At 51.5% G+C, this 18,519-nt stretch overlaps 1 protein-coding gene across 2 annotated transcripts in view; it reads left to right on the top strand.

The window, feature by feature from the left end:
- Positions 1-12,243: 12,243 nt before the first annotated feature.
- IL34 (interleukin 34) overlaps positions 12,244-18,519 on the top strand; it is a 40,176-nt gene continuing 33,900 nt past the window's right edge. The window contains exon 1 of one of the 2 annotated variants that reach the window (XM_050922477.1): positions 12,244-12,334. The gene's annotated coding sequence lies outside the window, so the exon portion shown is untranslated. Of the gene's footprint in view, positions 12,335-17,157; positions 17,219-18,519 lie in introns of those variants that run through there. The other variant, XM_050922476.1, reaches the window with a different exon arrangement.

The raw sequence follows: 18,519 nt of genomic DNA, 5'->3' as shown, positions 1-18,519 counted from the left end.
TGATGGGGGAAGGCGGTGGATAGACGAGTTCTCTTACCCTGGGGAAGGGTTTGACCTCCCTGGAGGGTTTCTGCACTTCATCACTGTAGAACAGTGGTACGAACTCCCTACTGCGCCAAAGCAGATAGCTGAGCTTGCTACTAGATCCTCATCTGAAGCCAGACCCATCCCAGTCAGTTTCTTCTGTTGCATCATCTAATCTAGCGTTGCAGGTCAGCCAGGCTGCACCCTCCTGTGACCTGTGCATGAAAGATCTCCAGCGCCCCGAGGCTGGTGACCAGAGCCTGTTAGCAATGCACTGGGGTAAAGAACTGCGCGGCTGAAGGGAATGCAGCCAGGTGAGGAGGAATGTGTTTGCCGTGCAGGTACAAAGGAGGGCGCACATTGGGAGCTGGATCAAACGCCTTGTGATCCTCATGAGCTGTTGAATCCAGCATCTGTTTTACCATACCCTCATTCTCTTCTCTGGAACAGGGTCTCAGATGCTCCCATTGATCACTGCTGTTAGCCACAATTAGGGTAACTAGGAGGCTGTCTGGCCTGCAAGCAGAATGCACCACACCACACCCCACTCCATCTCCACAAGGAATTGATAGAACCAACTCAGACCCAGCACATCTGGCTGCCAACTCTCCTTTATCATCTGGCTGTGGCTGCAAGGACGGGAAGGAATTTTCCCTGTCTTATTTGCACACCTGATTCCACTGCTGCCCCCTCTCCCCCCGTGTCTAATGCATCCTGGTGCTTGATGCTCTCTTGCATTCAGTTCTCTTCCAGTTACCCCGGCGTCACCCTGCAGGAAAGGGATGACGTCACAGTGTAAAAGTTGCCCTTTCTGCTGGCATTTGCCGCATGAGTTGCACCCCCTGTAGAAAAGGGGAGGGAGGCATCTTTAACCTGCAGACTCTGCATGTCCTGCCCAGGCAGTGGCAACTTCCCATCTTCAGCTGGTTGAGCTCTGACTCATACATCTGGTGGGGCACCCAAGCTGGAAGTGGAGTTGGGGTCTTGTGTCCCCCCATTCTGTTAAGTGGGTGAGAGCCCTGGAGCCCTGGGTTTGCACTCTGCCTTGGGTATAAGTGAAAATGACTTGAGAGGCTTCCAGTCCCCACCCTACAGATCAACACAAATGCCAGTCCCTGTCTGAGCTGGCTCATAGAGCTGGGATAACAGCCTTACATGGTGGTAGTCAGGACAGAGCGACGTTAACTCCTGTTAACTGGGCCGAAGTGATAATCTTGGGTGGCAGGAGAGGATGCTTGGTCCATAAAGGGGGGGTACTGCAGTGAAGCAAACCTGGCAGAGGTGGGCACTGCTGTGGAAATGGCAACCGTAGAAAATGTGCCTGGGTTTAAAACAGTGACTGAAGCCAGTTTCCACATGATGGTTGCTCGGGGCTTGTGTCTCCTGTCGAATCTCCATCCAGGTCCAAGTGGCCACACCTGGGTAATAGAAACCATGGCTGCATGTTCCCCACAGCTCATCAGTTTTAGCAGACAGGGATCCTGCGGTGCATTATGTGCTCCCCTCTCACACGAAGGCCCTCCAGTGCCATGTGACAGAAGCTGGCACTGCCAGTCCCCATGCTGTAGCAACCTGCAAGGAGAGGATCCAGTCTCCAGGGCTGCCCGATCCAGTACCATTCCCCAGCAGGAATTTCACTGACAAATGTGGCTTTGATCAATCACAGTAGGTGTTTCATAAATTCTCTGGGAGTGCCTTGCCATGAGGGAAATCAGCCCCTGCTTTGCAGTGGGTGACGAGCTGCTGGGGCAGAGGGAGAAGCCCCCTTTTCAAAGAGCTGTGCCCAGGGAATGCAGCAGGTGTGCATCAAAGGCCCAGCCTTCAGTGCTGGGGGAAACTCTGAAACCTCCACTGGGGTTTGCCTTTCCCCCGTTCAGACGCAAACAGAACAGTGACACAGACCCTTCAGGGATGTGGCTTTCTCCTGCATGTGCAAGGTGGGGGGATGCATCCTTTTGTGATCACCCAGGTTTCTTTAACATGCAGGAGCCTCTGCCAAGCCGTTGCATTGCCAGTTGGCACTTTGTGTCTCTTTCCATCTGGTGGAAATTCCCAGTGTTTTATTTTTCAGGGAATCGCTCTGCTTGGTTCAGCTGTTGTTTGTTTCAACATTTGAACGGTGGGTTCCTGCCTTCTGCCCCATGGAGCTGCAAATAGCTTCTGGGGTGAGGACTGGACAGGTCAAAGGCAGAGCCGAGGGATAAACCTTGGCTCCCTGGTGCTGTCTAGACTGCTAGGCAAATGACTGCCCGGGCCAATGATATTAATTAATGTCGCTTTTTCATGCCTAGCCCCCTGCCAGCAGAGAGCTCAAAACAGCTTAGCCCCGCCAGTCACAAACTGCCATCAAATGCTAAATCTAGCCCATAGGCTTCCCACCAGGCCCTGAATGTCCCAGTTCTGGGCTGCTGAGGGCAGTGAGTGTCAGAGCCAGGGGCACCTTGCTGCCACTGTCGGGTGAACGCTGACAGGCCTGGCACCAACCCAGCTTGCAGAGGACAAGCTGTGAGGCCTGCACTAGAAAGCCACAACTGCAGCTGTCAGACGGCCATAGGTGCTGATGGATTCAGTGGCCTGCCCTGCTCCCTGTGAAGCCCTGAGTAGTGACGAGGTGGATGGGACCTATTCCATACATCCTCAGTAGACACCACAACCACCTCTCGGGGTCTCCCTATGCCAGTGAGTCTCATCTGCCTAGCAGCCATGGCCCTGTCACGCAGCTCCCTGGCTCTGCTGGTCCGCGGGAGAGCCATGAAACTGCAGCACCTGAGGGCAGTGGGAAGGAGACTCGTTGCTGAGTGTGCATGGGGCATAGGTGGTGCCGCAGCAGCTGGACTCCCCTCCGACACTGAGGGAAACTGACAGGCAGGGGCCTTATGGAGAATGGTCGCCCACCACAACCCTGTGGGACTCCTCTGAGGCAAAGGAGCCAACCTACAGGACCGCCATGCTGCCCACCCCACAACGTCCCCCAGGTGAGTCAGCAGGGCCTTGCGACTGACTGGTCTAGCATGGGTACCGTACTGGTGTCAGTCACTGGATCATTGTCAGTGTCGATGCAGCCTCTGATGCAGCCAGGCTTCTTCGCTGATGAGTGCCGGCAATGCCTCCTGGCTACAACAGAAAGTGGTACATGGGAGCATTTTCCTTCCTCGGTGCTGGAAGCAGTGTCCCAGCATGGTGCGAGGCAGCAGTATACTTCTGCAGGGGCAGCTTTCAGATCAGCCGTGAAACCAAAGCTCTGCATTAAAGATCTCAGCACCTTTGGTAGGAGGCTGCGTTAGCCTTGCTCAGCATTCTAGTGCTGGTAGGCAGCCCCCTAGACTCTGCTACAGAGCAGTAATAACACCCCTCAGCGTGTCCCATCTGAGGGTCTAAAGGCACGTGGCAAAGCAGGGTCAATATTATTAACCCCTTCACAGCAGAGGAATCAGGCAGTGGGTGGGGCTGCAGCTGGCTGTCATCCCTCCTTGGCCCTTGCCACCTCCCTAAGTGAAGAGAGTCTCCATTTTCCCCTCTGCCGTTGCTGATGCAGAGGTGATGAGCAGTGCCTTGGTGCATCCTGAGCCTGCCAAGCACAGTGAGGTCTCTGACCAGGAAGATTCTGACTCAGTGCTAGAGTGTGTTAGTCCCACCCCGTCCCATCTGTCCCTTTGTTTGCCTGCTGCTAGTTATTTAGGTGAAAGACAGTGACCGGAAGCAAAGGCAGTAGACTGGCTGGAGCCTGGAGCGCCCTGCTTAACACTGACTCTTTGCCAGGGGATTCTCAGAGCTCCCTGCTAATGTGCAGAAACCTCATCCTTCCCACACATTTCCCTCATCCCCATTGCCTTCAATTAATGGCCTGTTTGCAATTACTTTCCCCCTCGTGCTGCTGCCCCCAACCCCTGGCAGATCTAGTGACCACGCTGCTGGCACTAGTTCAGAGAACAATTTGAGGCTGAATCCTGGTCCTGCTTTGACATGCTGGCCGTACAGCCTCCATCAGTGAAGGGACCTATGGCACAGCGCTCCCCCAATCAATGTTCTGCGCTAATACATTTACTGTTGTCTTGGAGAAAAATTCCCAGAGGGGCTTCGGGTGGGGGCACTCAGCCCCCATTGGAGTGGCTGCCAGCCAGCGTCCCAGCCATTTTTGTAAGTCAGAGTTGTGAGTACTGCACAAATGCCATGCTCAGCCCGAATCCAGGCAAGCGCTGGTGCAGTCCCATTGCAGGCTGCCGAACTACTCCCTTGCATAAGGAGCAGCGCACACTTCAGTGCTTCGCTGTATCAGTGCCTGAACCCTTCCCCCCGGCCCTCCGTATATGGAACTGAGCTGGGATTTCGTGTCTGGCAAGCACGGAGATGTTCCTGACTTGATTCAATGGAGTTCCCCTGGATGTACACTGTGTAGCTGTCCTTAGCGTTTGGCCCACTGAGCAGAAGTGGAATTGCTCAGGCAGGTGCTGGGCAGCCCCCTACTTTCACCTCCGCCAGTGCTCCTCCATCCTGGCCCACAGACCCGTCTCCCGCTTCCCACTCTGCCCAGGCATCTGAATCCTGCCCTGCACCAACCCCTGGCTGCTCCAGGCTTGGGAATGTCTCCGTCTGTGGAGCGTGTCCTTTTTGGCTGTGTGACCCAGCGGGTCCGAGGCTGCTGTTTTCAGGTGCAGGTGCCCATTCTGGGCCGAGCTCCCCGTGCACTCAGACTAGCTGGCCTGAGGGACCCTTCGACCACTCCAGTCCAAGCTGGCAATGACTGAAAATTGCCCCCATGTGATGGCTGCCCATCGGTGTCCTAGGTGAGATGAGTTTGGTAGCCCTCAGCACGGAAGCTGGCTGGCTGGGAGGTGAGATTGGCAGCGTGACCACCTCTGGGTCCCATTTCATTACCAGCTCTATCGCAGAGATCTTGAGCAAGTCGCTTTTGTCCTCTGCCCCCCTCAGAACCTGCAAGTTCCACCCCCCCTCCCCCACTGGGGTAGCAGCAGTAGCCCGGGGGTCCTGGAGCTATTTAAAGGGCTGGGGCTCCCCTGCTTCTACCACCCTGGTCCTTTAAATAGCCGCCGGAGCCCCGCCCCTTCCCCAGGGCTCCGGCGGCTATTTACAGGGCCAGGGTGGTAGAAGCAGGGGAGCCCTAGCTCTTTAAATAGCCCCTGAGCCCTAGGCTGCTGCTGCTACCCCAGTGGGGGAGGAAGGAAGGAGAAAGTTGCGGGTTCTGAGGGGGGCAGTCGGGGCAGGACATGGGTTAGGGTCAGATGGGTGGTGGTGGGGAGACAGGCATGTGGGGCTTGTACTGCACTCACCACGTGGTTCCCTACTGGGTCTTTGGTGGCACTTTGGTGGCGGGGGGGGTCTTCACTCGCTCTGGGTGAAGAACCTGCTGCTGAAATGCCGCCAAAAACCCAGAGTGAGTGAAGAGAGACACCCCCGCTGCCGAAGTGCCACCGAGGACCCAGTAGGGAACCAGTTCTTAGGATTTTGGGAGCTCATCACTGCACAAGGCAGGAATATTTTGTGTCTCTGGGTTCCCACCCCTCCTTCTAAATGGAAAAGTACCAGATTTAAGATGGATTCCAGTATCATGTGACCTGGTCACATGTCCTGTGAGACCCCAGCCTCCATTCTTCCTGGGCTGGCCTACACATACACAGGAAGGTTTACAAGTAAACAGAGCCATTTACAGTTAATTGATTCTGAAACACCCTTTTAATGGCTTCCACGTAACATGTTTACATCAGTAATACAAGTTTATATGTTCTCCTAACTCCAGACATAGAAATAATACATGCGAACAAATGAGTGAGCACACTCAGTAGTTTATAACCTTTATAACGATACCTTACAAGAGACCTTTTGCATAAAGCATATTCCAGTTACATCATATTCACACTCATATGCATATTTTCATAAAGCATATGGAGTGCAATGTCACACTGGGTACAACCAGGTCCTTTGCTAACGCAGCACTAAATGATGCATTTCTCACCTGTCGAACAAGGAAAGACGCACCAGGCAGGTAGGATTTGACGCACCAGGCAGGTAGGTTTAAAGCAAGATCAGATCAGGAGCGTCCATTTTCATTTGCAATTTCACTCCCCTTCCTGATGCGGCAGCTGCAGGGAGGCACTGAAGGAGTTAATTCAGAGCCTCACTGACATGGCATTCCTTTCCTCCTTAACCAAGAGCCGGGAGAGAGCTGAGTGGGTGGCAGTGATGAGCTGTGACTGACAAAGCCCAGCAGAGACAGACAGGAGGGCTCCACCCAAACTGCTGGCCCTTGGGGTAGCTTTCCCCATGCTGTTGTTGCTGTGGGTGCTGCCCCATGGAAAGTTCCCCACAGGTTGCCTTGTGCCACAGCCCAGGACTGGAGGGGAAATGTCAAAGGGGAGACGCTGACCAGGGGAAATCTCTTGCCAAGCTGAGGCTGGCTGTGGACTTTCCCAAGTGAGGTCAGCTGAAGATTCGTCCCAGGAGAGGCCTCTTGGCCACTGCTGCAGAGCTGGGGAGAAGTTACTGGAGAGGCCGGGAAGTCCTGGGCCTTTCACTGCCCTTTTCTCACCAGGAAGCCGAGGGGGCTTGTTTGGAACCTGCTCAGCTGAATCTGCATGATATTCAAAGCAGCAAAGAGTCCTATGGCACCTTATAGACTAACAGACGTATTGGAGCATGAGCTTTTGTGGGTGAATAAGGTGCCACAGGACTCTTTGTTGCTTTTACAAATCCAGACTAACACAGCTACCCCTCTGATACTTGACTTCATGATATTAGTTTAGCCTGTATTATTTGCATAAAAAGCCCTTCCCGTCTTACCGCCCTCCCCGAGCTGATGACCAATAAGAGCTGTTTCCCCAGTTAACAACCTCTCCCCCCTGCCGCCCTCACTCAGCAATCCCTCCCATTCCACTTTCTTCTGCTCAAAGATCAGCTTTTATATGTTGCATCTTCTCTGAGAAAGGTAACTGCCATTGGTTTCCTTGGATGCCACTTGCCTTTCGCCCAGTGGCTGGCGCTGCAAGGCACTCAGGAAACTGGGGTTTTTACTGCTTTGATGTCTAGCCCCACTCCCTATAGACCAGGTCCTACCCCACTTCAGTCAATGGCAGTGCTCCCCGGGACGAGTGAGATTAGCCCCTCCCTGAGTTCTCTGCAAGCTTTCCTGGAGTTTGTTCCCAGCATCAGAAACCGGAGCTAACCTGCCATACCCTGGATGTACCTGAAATGTGGTTTAGTGGGCAACCTTGCTCCTGTGAGGAGGCCTCATACCAGCAGATTTCACCAGCGGGTGGGCGGCCAGTTAGATTAACCACTGATCCATTGCGGAGTGCAGTCTCCACCTCCCCGTGGGGATTAGCTTGCAGCGCTGGGAGCCGCGCGCCCGGCACTGTTTACAATGGCGCTTTGCAACGCTGTATCTTGCAGCGCTCGAGGGTGTTTTTTTCACACCCTCTGAGCGAGAAAGTTGCAGCACTGTAAAGCGCCAGTGTAGCCAAGGCCCTTAACTAGTGTGAAGGGCTGATCTGCAACAGAAGGTGTTATGTCCTGCCCAACAGACTACAGTGGGATGATAAAGAGGACAAAAGTTGTTGATTGCTATGCCCTGTCCTCCCGCCCCCTCCCCTCTGGTAAAGAGGAGTCATGTAAGTGGATTCCTCCTGGGGGAGAAAGGGGATAAAAATGCCCCACCGAAAGAAACTGGATCTCTATGCTGCTTGGACTCTGAGGGGCAAGGTTTACTAGGCATAGGTTTGTTTTCAGTTTAAACCAATATTTACCAAACAATTACTGGGTTTTACAAAAAGTATTATTCATTTTTTTCTGATTTTCACCCTACTTTTGTATCATTCAAATATATAAAAAATAATGTGTTTTATTAGGAAAATACAGTACATGGCATGAGATATCTGTATTACGGTAATATATTAGTCTGTGTGTATATGCAAAGCTGCCTGGCGAAGTAAGGCTCTGTATTAGTCTGGAAGATACACACAATAAACAAACAGGCAAGCTCTGAAGTGTGTGCGCATCTGAACGTACTGGTGAATCTCATGCCCACCACGTACACATTTCAAGCTGTTAGATAATGGTTTAAAGATCTGACACACAAAAATGGGAATAAAACTAAAATATGTATCAGAATACTTTGCAGAACACAAGGAAGCATTCAAAAGTTGCGGGGGAAAAAAAACAGGAGAAAAGGATGAAGAGTGTATGTGCTGCAACTGGTGTGGCCCAATTATTAAATGTAAATATTTACAGGCTAATAGTTCTAAGTCTACACCAGTAAACTGTTTATTCAGAGGAAAAGTTTTATTTAGGGATTAGAGATATTGTTTTCTTAAACTCAGAGGTGGCAGTATTGTGTTCTGAGTTCTGTTTTAGTTCTGCAGCAAACCACATTGATGAACAGAATTCAATGTGTTAAATCTACTGAATACTTTTTCTTCCTGTCTCCATGCACCAAAATAAACCCCAATATTTACCCATAAAAATATTAATAGATTTTTTGCTCTGATTTTCACCTGTTTTTGTTGTGGTGGTGGTTGTCGGTAGCTACCGGTGTGGTGCTCTGCTCTTGTTTGATGATAACAGTCGGCTGCGTGTGTGTTCCCTCTGTGGGCTGCCCCAGCTCTGCGCAGGTCGCTGACACAGCAAACCCCGAGAGAACCCCCAAAGACCACAGACTCTAGTAAGGTACGAAGGAACCTGAGCCAGGTGTATTGTCAAATGAAGCACAGTAACAGTTTCCCGTAGACTCTACAGGACATAGTACGAATTTGTGCCCCTTGTCAATCGACCAGCTCAGTCAGTGACGGGACTTTCCACTGCCCCCTAGGCCAGACAAAGATGCGCAGTCTGGGACCTACTTTTATACAGTTACAGGACAGATTACTCATCCCTATTGAGGTACAGCCCCTTGGCTCATTAGGGTGCTGTCTCCCTCTTTGATCACGTTGTTTCAAACAAAGATCTATCCATCGTGCTGTCCTTTTGACCCTGTCTTTAAGATGCTCCTGCCTGTTCCTTGTCATCTCTGTGGAGTTTTCTGATGTCATCTTGGCACAAGTTCCTTTTAGTGGCACTTACGTGTGGATGCACCTGCTTCTAGCAACTGTCTTCTCCCCAACAACATCCAAAGCCCAAGATTTGCTGGTGATGGGGGACTTCAACTGTCCAGATATATGCTGGGAAAATAATGCCGTGGGGCACAGACTATCCAATAAGTTCCTGGACTGCATTGCAGACAACTTTTTATTTCAGAAGGTTGAAAAAGCTACTGGGGGGAAGCTGTTCTAGACTTGATTTTAACAAATAGGGAGGAACTCTTGAGAATTTGAAAGTAGAAGGAAGCTTGGGTGACAGTGATCATGAAATCATAGAGTTTGCAATTCTAAGGAAGGGTAGAATGGAGTACAGCAAAATAGAGACAATGGATTTCAGGAAGGTGGATTTTGGTAAGCTCAGAGAGCTGATAGGTAAGGTCCCATGGGACTCAAGTCAGAGGCCACGTCCAGAGTACCCGCCGTATCGGCGGGTTAAAATCGAATGCTTGGGGATCGATATATCGCGTCTAATCTAGACGCGATATATCGATCCCCGAGTGCGCTTATATCGATTCCGGAACTCCATCAACCCCAACGGAGTTCCGGAATCGACACGGAGAGCTGCGAACATCGATCCCGCGCGGTGTGGACGGCTGAGTAATCCGATTTTAGTTATTTGACTTCAGCTACGTTATTCACATAGCTGAAGTTGCGTATCTAAGATCGATTTCCCCCCCCCTAGTGTGGACCAGCCCTGAGGGGAAAAACAACTGAGGAGAGTTGGCAGTTTTTCAAAGCGACACTATTAAGGGCTCAAAAGCAAGCTATTCCGATGGGTAGGAAAGATAGAAAATTTGGCAAAAGACCACCTTGGCTTAATCACGAGATCTTGCATGACCTACAAAATAAAAAAGAGTCATATAAAAAATGGAAACTTGGTCAGATTACAAAGGATGAATATAGGCAAACAAGACAGGAATGCAGGGGCAAGATCAGAAAGGCAAAGGCACAAAATGAGCTCAAACTAGCTATGGGAATAAAGGGAAACAAGGAGACTTTTTATCAATACATTAGAAGCAAGAGGAAGACCAAGGACAGGGTAGGCCCACTGCTCAGTGAGGAGGGAGAAACAGTAACAGGAAACTTGGAAATGGCAGAGATGCTTATTGACTTCTTTGTTTCGGTCTTCACTGAGAAGTCTGAAGGAATGTCTAACATAGTGAATGCTTATGGGAAGGGGATAGGTTTAGAAGTTAAAATAAAAAAAGAGCAAGTTAAAAATCACTTAGAAAAGTTAGATGCCTGCAAGTCACCAGGGCCTGATGAAATGCATCCTAGAGTTAATAGAGGAGGTATCTGAGCCTCTAGCTATTATCTTTGAAGACTGGAAAAGGGCAAATATAGTGCCCATCTATAAAAAGGGAAATAAAAACAACCCAGGAAACTACAGACTAGTTAATTTAACTTCTGTGCCAGGGAAGATAATGGAGCAAGTAATTAAAGAAATCATCTGCAAGCACTTGGAAGGTGGTAAGGTGATAGGGAATAGCCTGCATGGATTTGTAAAGAACAAATCGTGTCAAACCAATCTGATAGCTTTCTTTGATAGGATAACGAGTCTTGTGGATAAGGGAGAAGCAGTGGATGTGGTATACCTAGACTTTAGTAAGGCATTTGATACAGTCTCGCATGATATCCTTATCGATAAACTAGGCAAATACAATTTAGATGGGGCTACTATAAGGTGGGTGCATAACTGGCTGGATAACCATACTCAGAGAGTAGTTATTAATGACTCCCAATCCTGCTGGAAAGGTATAACAAGTGGGGTTCCGCAGGGGTCTGTTTTGGGACCAGCTCTGTTCAATATCTTCATCAATGACTTAGATGTTGGCATAGAAAGTATGCTTATTAAGTTTGCAGATGATACCAAACTGGGAGGGATTGCAACTGCTTTGGAGGACAGGGTCAAAATTCAAAATGATCTGGACAAATTGGAGAAATGGTCTGAGGTAAACCAGATGAAGTTCAATAAAGACAAATGCAAAGTGCTCCACTTAGAAAGGAACAATCAGTTTCACACATACAGAATGGGAAGAGACTGTCTAGGAAGGAGTATGGCAGAAAGAGATCTAGGGGTCATAGTGGACCACAAGCTAAATGTGAGTCAACAGTGTGATACTGTTGCAAAAAAAGCAAACGTGATTCTGGGATGCATTAACAGGTGTGTTGTAAACAAGACACGAGAAGTCATTCTTCCGCTTTACTCTGCGCTGGTTAGGCCTCAACTGGAGTATTGTGTCCAGTTCTGGGCACCGCATTTCAAGAAAGATGTGGACAAATTGGAGAGGGTCCAGAGAAGAGCAACAAGAATGATTAAAGGTCTTGAGAACATGACCTATGAAGGAAGGTTGAAAGAATTGGGTTTATTTAGTTTAGAAAAGAGATGACTGAGAGGGGACACAATAGCAGTTTTCAGGTATCTAAAAGGGTGTCATCAGGAGGAGGGAGAAAACTTGTTCACCTTAGCCTCCAATGATAGAACAAGAAGCAATGGGTTTAAACTGCAGCAAGACAGATTTAGGTTGGACATTAGGAAAAAGTTCCTAACTGTCAGGGTGGTTAAACACTGGAATAAATTGCCTAGGGAGGTTGTGGAATCTCCATCTCTGGAGATATTTAAGAGTAGGTTAGATAAATGTCTATCCGGGATGGTCTAGACAGTAATTGGTCCTGCCATGAGGGCAGGGGACTGGACTCGATGACCTCTCGAGGTCCCTTCCAGTCCTAGAGTCTATGAGGGGGGCCTGCCTCTGGCTCACAGCCCAGCTTTGGCTTAGCAATGCCTGGAAGTACTTTGGTTCAGGCCTCAGACTGGGTCTTTGATACAAGAATTTCTGTTTCAGGGCCTCATCTTACTACAGTGGTAATAAACACAGATAAATTCCTGGGTCAAAATTAAAATAAAATAAAAGCTGAAAACGAAAAGCCCTAGACATAAGCAAGAGCTCCCCAGTGCTTAGCCTGGGTTAGCCCTAAAGCTCATATAAACCTTATTATAGAAGCTTCTATTACTTTTTGAAACGTAGGATTGGAACTCGTGTGTGTCTCGAGGTTACCAGCTTTAACCTTGTAAATAACTCTTATTTCCTTGTCCTGTTCTATAAACCTTTATATAATTTATTATAGGACTGGCCAAAAGCGTTATCTTTGGTGTGAGATCAAAGGTACAACTGACCGGTCCTTTGGAACTGGGAGAAACCTGAATATTGCTCTGATTCTTGGTAAGAGACCCTCCATCACAGAGATACAATCACCTGGGTGGCAAGACAGATCAGAGTATGCCAGGGGACTGACTGTGACTCTTTGTTAAGGCTGACAGTGCCTGAGGCATCTAGAGCTCACAACCAATTGAGGGTTTGTGCCCGTTCTTAAGAGCCTGCCCTGTGGTGGGTACTTGTGCTCTTGACTCACAGCCGGCAGTTTTACACGGCCGGGGCCTAGGCTGCAATAAAGTTGGGATGAGGGCAGGTGGATTAAACAGCATGGTGGCTCCTCCTTCCAGTGGCTACCTCTGCTCTGTGGGCTCTCCGTGGACTGGCTACGGTGGGTGCAGAGCACAGCTGCCCGTCTGCTCTGCAGTAGGGCCCAGAGGCAAGGGAATCAGTAACAGTCCATGGCAGGGTCAATGTGTGTTCCTGCTGGTGATTGTCCATGGAGCCTGTCCCAGGCTGGCTGGCGCCAGTAAATGAATCAAGGCCTGGGCCCCTGGGCCAGAACAGGTGCTTTGAGTTATAAAGGATCAGGGACTGGTGAGGGAGAGAGACTGGATGTGTCATAGCAGCCTGGGAGACTCGGCCAGGAAAAAGAGCAGGTGCCAGCTGCCGGGGAGCCTGGAGAGGGTCCCTGAGGCAGCTGCTGAGAGCCCTGTGCAGGCCCTCCCTGGAAAGAGGGAGGAATTAGCCGGAAGTCAGTGGCAGGACAAGCCTGTCCACTTTCAAGAGCCAAGGCCAATGGTGGGGATGGAAGGCTGAAAAGGGCTGGGGGAGCTAGGGGAGGGGCTGGCTGAGAGGGCGGAAGGTTGGGAGCAGCAGAGGGAGCATGCAGCTGGCTCTCAGAGCCAGAGAGTGATGAAGGTGGGGGACAGTGGGGCTGATTTGTTGATGGACGATGGAGACTTGTCCCTTTTCATAGAATCATAGAATCTCAGGATTTGAAGGGACCTCAGGAGGTATCTAGTCCCACCCCATGTTCAAAGCAGGAACAACCCCAACTAACTCATCCCAGCCAGGGTTTTGTCAAGCCTGACCTTAAAAACCTCTAAGGAAGGAGATTCCACCATCTCCCTAGGTAACCCATTCCAGTGCTTCACCACCCTCCCAGTGAAATAGTTTTTCCTAATATCCAACCTAGACCTCCCCCACTGCAACTTGAGACCATTACTCCTTGTTCTGTCATCTGCCACCACTGAGAACAGTCTAGATCCATCCTCTTTGGAATCCCCTTTCAGGTAGTTGAAAGCAGTTGTCAAATCCCCCCTCATTCTTCTCTTCGGCAGACTAAACAATCCCAGTTCCTTCAGCCTTTCCTCATAAGTCATGTGCTCCAGCCCCCTAATCATTTTTGTTACCCTCCACTGGACTCTCTCAAATTTTTCCACATCCTTCTTGTAGCATGGGGCCCAAAACGGGACACAGTACTCCAGATGAGGCCTCACCAATGCTGAATAGAGGGGAATGTTCACATCCCTCGATCTGCTGGCAATGCTCCTACTTATACAGCCCAAAATGCCATTAGCCTTCTTGGCAACAAGGGCACACTGTTAACTCATATCCAGCTTCTCGTCCACTGTAACCCCTAGGTCCTTTTCTGCAAAACTGTTGTCTAGCCATTCGGTCCCTAGTCTCCAGCACTGCATGGGAGTCTTCTGTCCTAAGTGCAGGACTCTGCACTTGTCCTTGTTGAACCTCATCATATTTCTTTTGGCCCAATCCTCTTATTTGTCTGGTTCCCTCTGTATCCAATCCCTACCCTCCCGCATATCTACCACTCCTCCAAGTTTAGTATCATCTGCAAACTTGCTGAGGGTGTAGTCCACTCCATCCTCCAGATCATTAATTAAGATATTGAACAAAACCGGCCCCAGGACCAACCCTTGGGGCACTCTGCTTGATACCGGCTGGCAACTAGACATGGAGCCATTGATCGCTATCCGTTGAGCCCGACAATCTAGCCAGCTTTCTATCCACCTTATAGTCTATTCATCCAGTCCAAACTTGCTGGCAAGAATACTGTGGGAGATCGTATCTAAAGCTTTGCTAAAGTCAAGGAATAACATGTCCACTGCTTTCCCCTCATCCACAGACCCAGTTATCTCCTCATAGAAGGCAATTAGGTTAGTCAGGCATGATTTGCCCTTAGTGAATCCATGCTGACTGTTCCTGATCACTTTCCTCTCCTCTAACTGCTTCAGAATTGATTCCTTGGGGACCTGCTCCATGATTTTTCCAGGGACTGAGGTGAGGTGGCCTATAGTTCCCCGGATCCTCCTCCTTCCCTTTTTTAAAGATGGGCACTACATTAGCCTTTTCCCTGTCATCCGGGACCTCACCTGTTCGCCATGAGTTTTCAGAGATAATGGCCAATGGCTCTGCAATCACATCCGCCAACTCCTTTAGCACCTTCAGATGCAGCACATCTGGCCCCATGGACTTGTGCTCGTCCAGCTTTTCTAAATAGTCCTGAACCACTTCTTTCTCCACAGAGGGCTGGTCACCTCCTCCCCATACTGTGGTGCCCAGTGCAGCAGTCTGGGAACTGACCTTGTTCGTGACGACAGAGGCAAAAAAAAACATTGAGTACATTAGCTTTTTCCACATCCTCTGTCACTAGGTTACCTCCCCCATTCAGTAAGGGGCCCACACTTTCCCTGATCACCTTCTTGTTGCTAACATACCTGTAGAAACCCTTCCTGTTGTTCTTAACATGTCTTGCTAGCTGCAACTCCAAGTGTGTTTGGCCTTCCTGATGTCACTCCTGCATGCCTGAGCAGTATTTTTATACTCTTCCCTGGTCATTTGTCCAATCTTCCACTTCTTGTAAGCTGCTTTTTTTGTGTTTTAAGATCACCAAGGATTTCACTGTTAAGCCAAGCTGGTCGCCTGCCATATTTACTATTCTTCCTACACATCGGGATGGTTTGTTCCTGCAGCCTCAATAAGGATTCTTTAAAATACAGCCAGCTCTCCTGGACTCCTTTCCCCCTCATGCTATTCTCGCAGGGGACCCCGCCCATCAGTTCCTTGAGGGAGTCATAGTCTGCTTTTCTGAAGTCCAGGGTCTGTATTTTGCCTCTCTTCTTTCTTCCCTGTGTCAGGATCCTGAACTCGACCATCTCATGGTCACTGCTCCCAGGTTCCCATCCACTTTTGCTTCCCCTACTAATTCTTCCCTGTTTGTGAGCAGCAGGTCGAGAAGAGCTGTGCCCCTAGTTGGTTCCTCCAGCACTTGGACCAGGAAATTGTCCCCTACACTTTCCAAAAACTTCCTGGATTGTCTGTGCAGCGCTGTATTGCTCTCCCAGCAGATCTCAGGCTGACTGAAGTCTCCCATGAGAACCAGGGCCTGTGATCTTGTAACTTCTGTTAGTTGGCAGAAAAAAGCCTCGTCCACCCCACCCCCCTGGTCTGGTGGTCTATAGCAGACTCCCGCAACATCACTCTTGTTGCTCACACTTCAAAACTTAATCCAGAGACTCTCAGGTTTTTCTGCAGTTTCTGCTCTGAGCAGTCATACTGCTCTCTAACATACAATGCAACTCCCCCACCTTTTCTGCCCTGCCTGTCCTTCCTGAACAGTTTATATCCATCCATGACAGTGCTCCAGTCATGTGAGTTATCCCACCAAGTCTCTGTTATTCCAATCACATCATAATTTTGTTATGGTTTATGTACATGGGACTTTTATAACCCCACCAGGCCTATATTTATATCAGGGAAGACTGGTTGAACTATTGCTGGGGCCACTGCAGGAGGGAAACTGAGGCAGGCATGGCTCTCCTACCATGGCCAGCTGTAGGAAAAGGCTCCAGGCAGGGCTGCCATGAAAGAGCCCTGAATCACTGGGGTCTGAGCAGCCACCTCTGCTCCTCTTCTCCCCCATGCCCCAAGAATGAGTGAGGTCATCAGGTTGTCTTTGCTGGCCAGCCTGAGTGGAGTCTGGGTTGCAGGATCCCATAGGGCAAAGGATGAGAGGGAGAGAAATGGGAAAAACCTGGGCTTGGCCAGGAATCTGTGCCAAAGATGTGAGATCCCAGGGCCCCATCATGGGAAGGTGGATTCCAGTCCCCGGCCCTAGGATGTGATCTGTGATTCAGCGTCCACCACGGGCCCCCACAGCAACCCCAGGGCCAGCTGTGAGCTCAGCTCAGCTGTGCTGGCTTGCGGCTGTAGCACTTCACACGTAGCTATTGCTGAGCACAGCGAGGCCCCAGCTCCCTTATGGGAACCGTATGGCCGGTTTGTCCCACGCACCCGCTAGGGCGATTGGGGCACAGCCGTTCCCGGTGGCAAGAGACTCTCAACAGGCACAAATTCGGCCCTGACCTTGTTGCTGCTCAAGTCAGGTGGAGTTTTCCCCTGGAGTTAATTGGCTGCAGGACTGAGGGTTTTAATCCTTGCAGGAGTGCGGGGCTGGCTCACCCGCACTCTAGGCTGCAGGACTCTGCCTCCAGGCAGCTGTGATGGGAAGAAGGCTCCGTTTCCAGGCTGGACAGGGAGGCCCGGGGGCAGGTGCATTTTCAGTTGCAAGGGGTTACTACAGGGGAGACAGATGCGCGCCTCCAGCCCCTTGTCCGGCTGCTCGCAAGGCGCAGCGTGGCGCGCAGGATCCCTTTGCTTTGGCAAGAACCGCGGTGCGCAATATCCAGGGCGCTCCAGTGCAACACGCTCTGCCCGGCACCGCCAGAGCCGGGTGCAACGCGCGGGCATGGGGGTCACACGCGAGCAAGGCGAAAGCCCCTGATTGCCGGGAATCCACGTGCTCCTGGCAGCCAGCTGCAGGCGCGAGCCCGGCCCCCGGCGCTGGGAGGGGGACTGGCCGCCGCAGCCCGCCCCGGGATCAGTCCCTGCGCGAGACGCTCCCGGCCCGAGCCAGAGGCGGCCGCGCAGGTAACCGGGAGCAGCGCGGGGGTTGCACCTGGCGGGTTTAGCAGCGAGGGGCCTTAGGGTACCCTGGAGGGGGGCAGGGAAGGGCTGTGCATGGGGGGCCCTGCCAGCTGGGGGGCGGGGGTCTGCTCCGTTGAAGTGCAAGACTGCAGTGCATGCTCCAGCTGCTCCCAGGCGTCTCACCGTCTGCACCTTCGTCTGGTCCGGCCACGTTAGGGTCCCGATGCTGCTCTCAGCGCCCCCGGAGCGCTCCCTGGAGCGGCTGGGCTGAATGCCCCCTCCTCCCTCCGTGCAGCCCCCTGCCCGGGCGAGCCAGCGGGGCCCCCAGAGCAGGGTCTGCTCGGTCGGGGGGCGCCGGGAAGGTGAAATCGCGGAGGAGCCCGGGCTGGGTGCACACGCAGCCAGAAATGCAGGGAGTGGGGCTGTATTGACACGCACTGGAAAACCCCTTGGCTTGAAGGCTTTAGAAAGTGCCTTAAAGCGGCGGGGTTCAAACTTTTCTTTTGGCCACCCAGTTGAAGAAAATTGTTAGTGCCCACGACCCAACGGAGCTGGGGCAGAGGGTTGGGATGCGGGGGTGAGGGTTGCAGGGTGGGGCTGGGAATGGGGGGCTCTGGGCGGGGGGTTGGAGTACGGGAGGGGGTCAGGTCTCTGGGCTGGGGGTATAGGCTCTGGGATGTGGCTGAGGATGAGGGATTTGGGGGAGCTCAGGGCTGGGGCGGGGGGTTGGGGCACGGGTTTACCTTGGGCAGCTCCCAGTCAGCGGTTCAGCAGGGGTGCTAAGGGAGGCTTCCTGCCTGTCCTGGCAGCACGGACCGCGCTGCACCCCGGAAGTGGCCAGCAGCAGGTCCAGCTCCTGGGCAGAGGGGCGCAAGTGGGTCTGCGCAGCTCTCACCTGCAGCCACCGCCCCTGGAATCAGACCTGCTGCTGGCTGCTTCCGGGGCGCAGCGCGGTGTCAGAATGAGTAGAGACTGGCCTGCTTTAGCCGGGCAGCACTGCTGACGGCACTTTTAACGGCCCTCTCAGTGCTGCTGACCAGAGCCGCTGAGACTCGGTGTCTGACATGCCATGACCCAGTACTGTGTTGTGACCCACAGTTTGAAAACAACTGCCTTAAATTGAGTGCTTGGACTGTGTGCACAGAGGAACGGCTGCATTGCAAACATAGATGCCATCCCACTGTGACTTGGGCAGCTCTGCACCGTGGCCTCTACTCTATCACTCCCTGTAACAGACTGAGGGTCCTGTTCCTCCTCAGAGGACAGGTAGCTAATGCGGCTGGCACTGTGGGTGCTCTTGTGGA

Source organism: Gopherus flavomarginatus, chromosome 14 (genome assembly GCF_025201925.1).
Source record: "Gopherus flavomarginatus isolate rGopFla2 chromosome 14, rGopFla2.mat.asm, whole genome shotgun sequence".
Taxonomy (NCBI): domain Eukaryota; kingdom Metazoa; phylum Chordata; order Testudines; family Testudinidae; genus Gopherus; species Gopherus flavomarginatus.
Note: the sequence above shows the minus strand (reverse complement) of the source record. Positions and strands in the feature narration are given on the sequence as shown.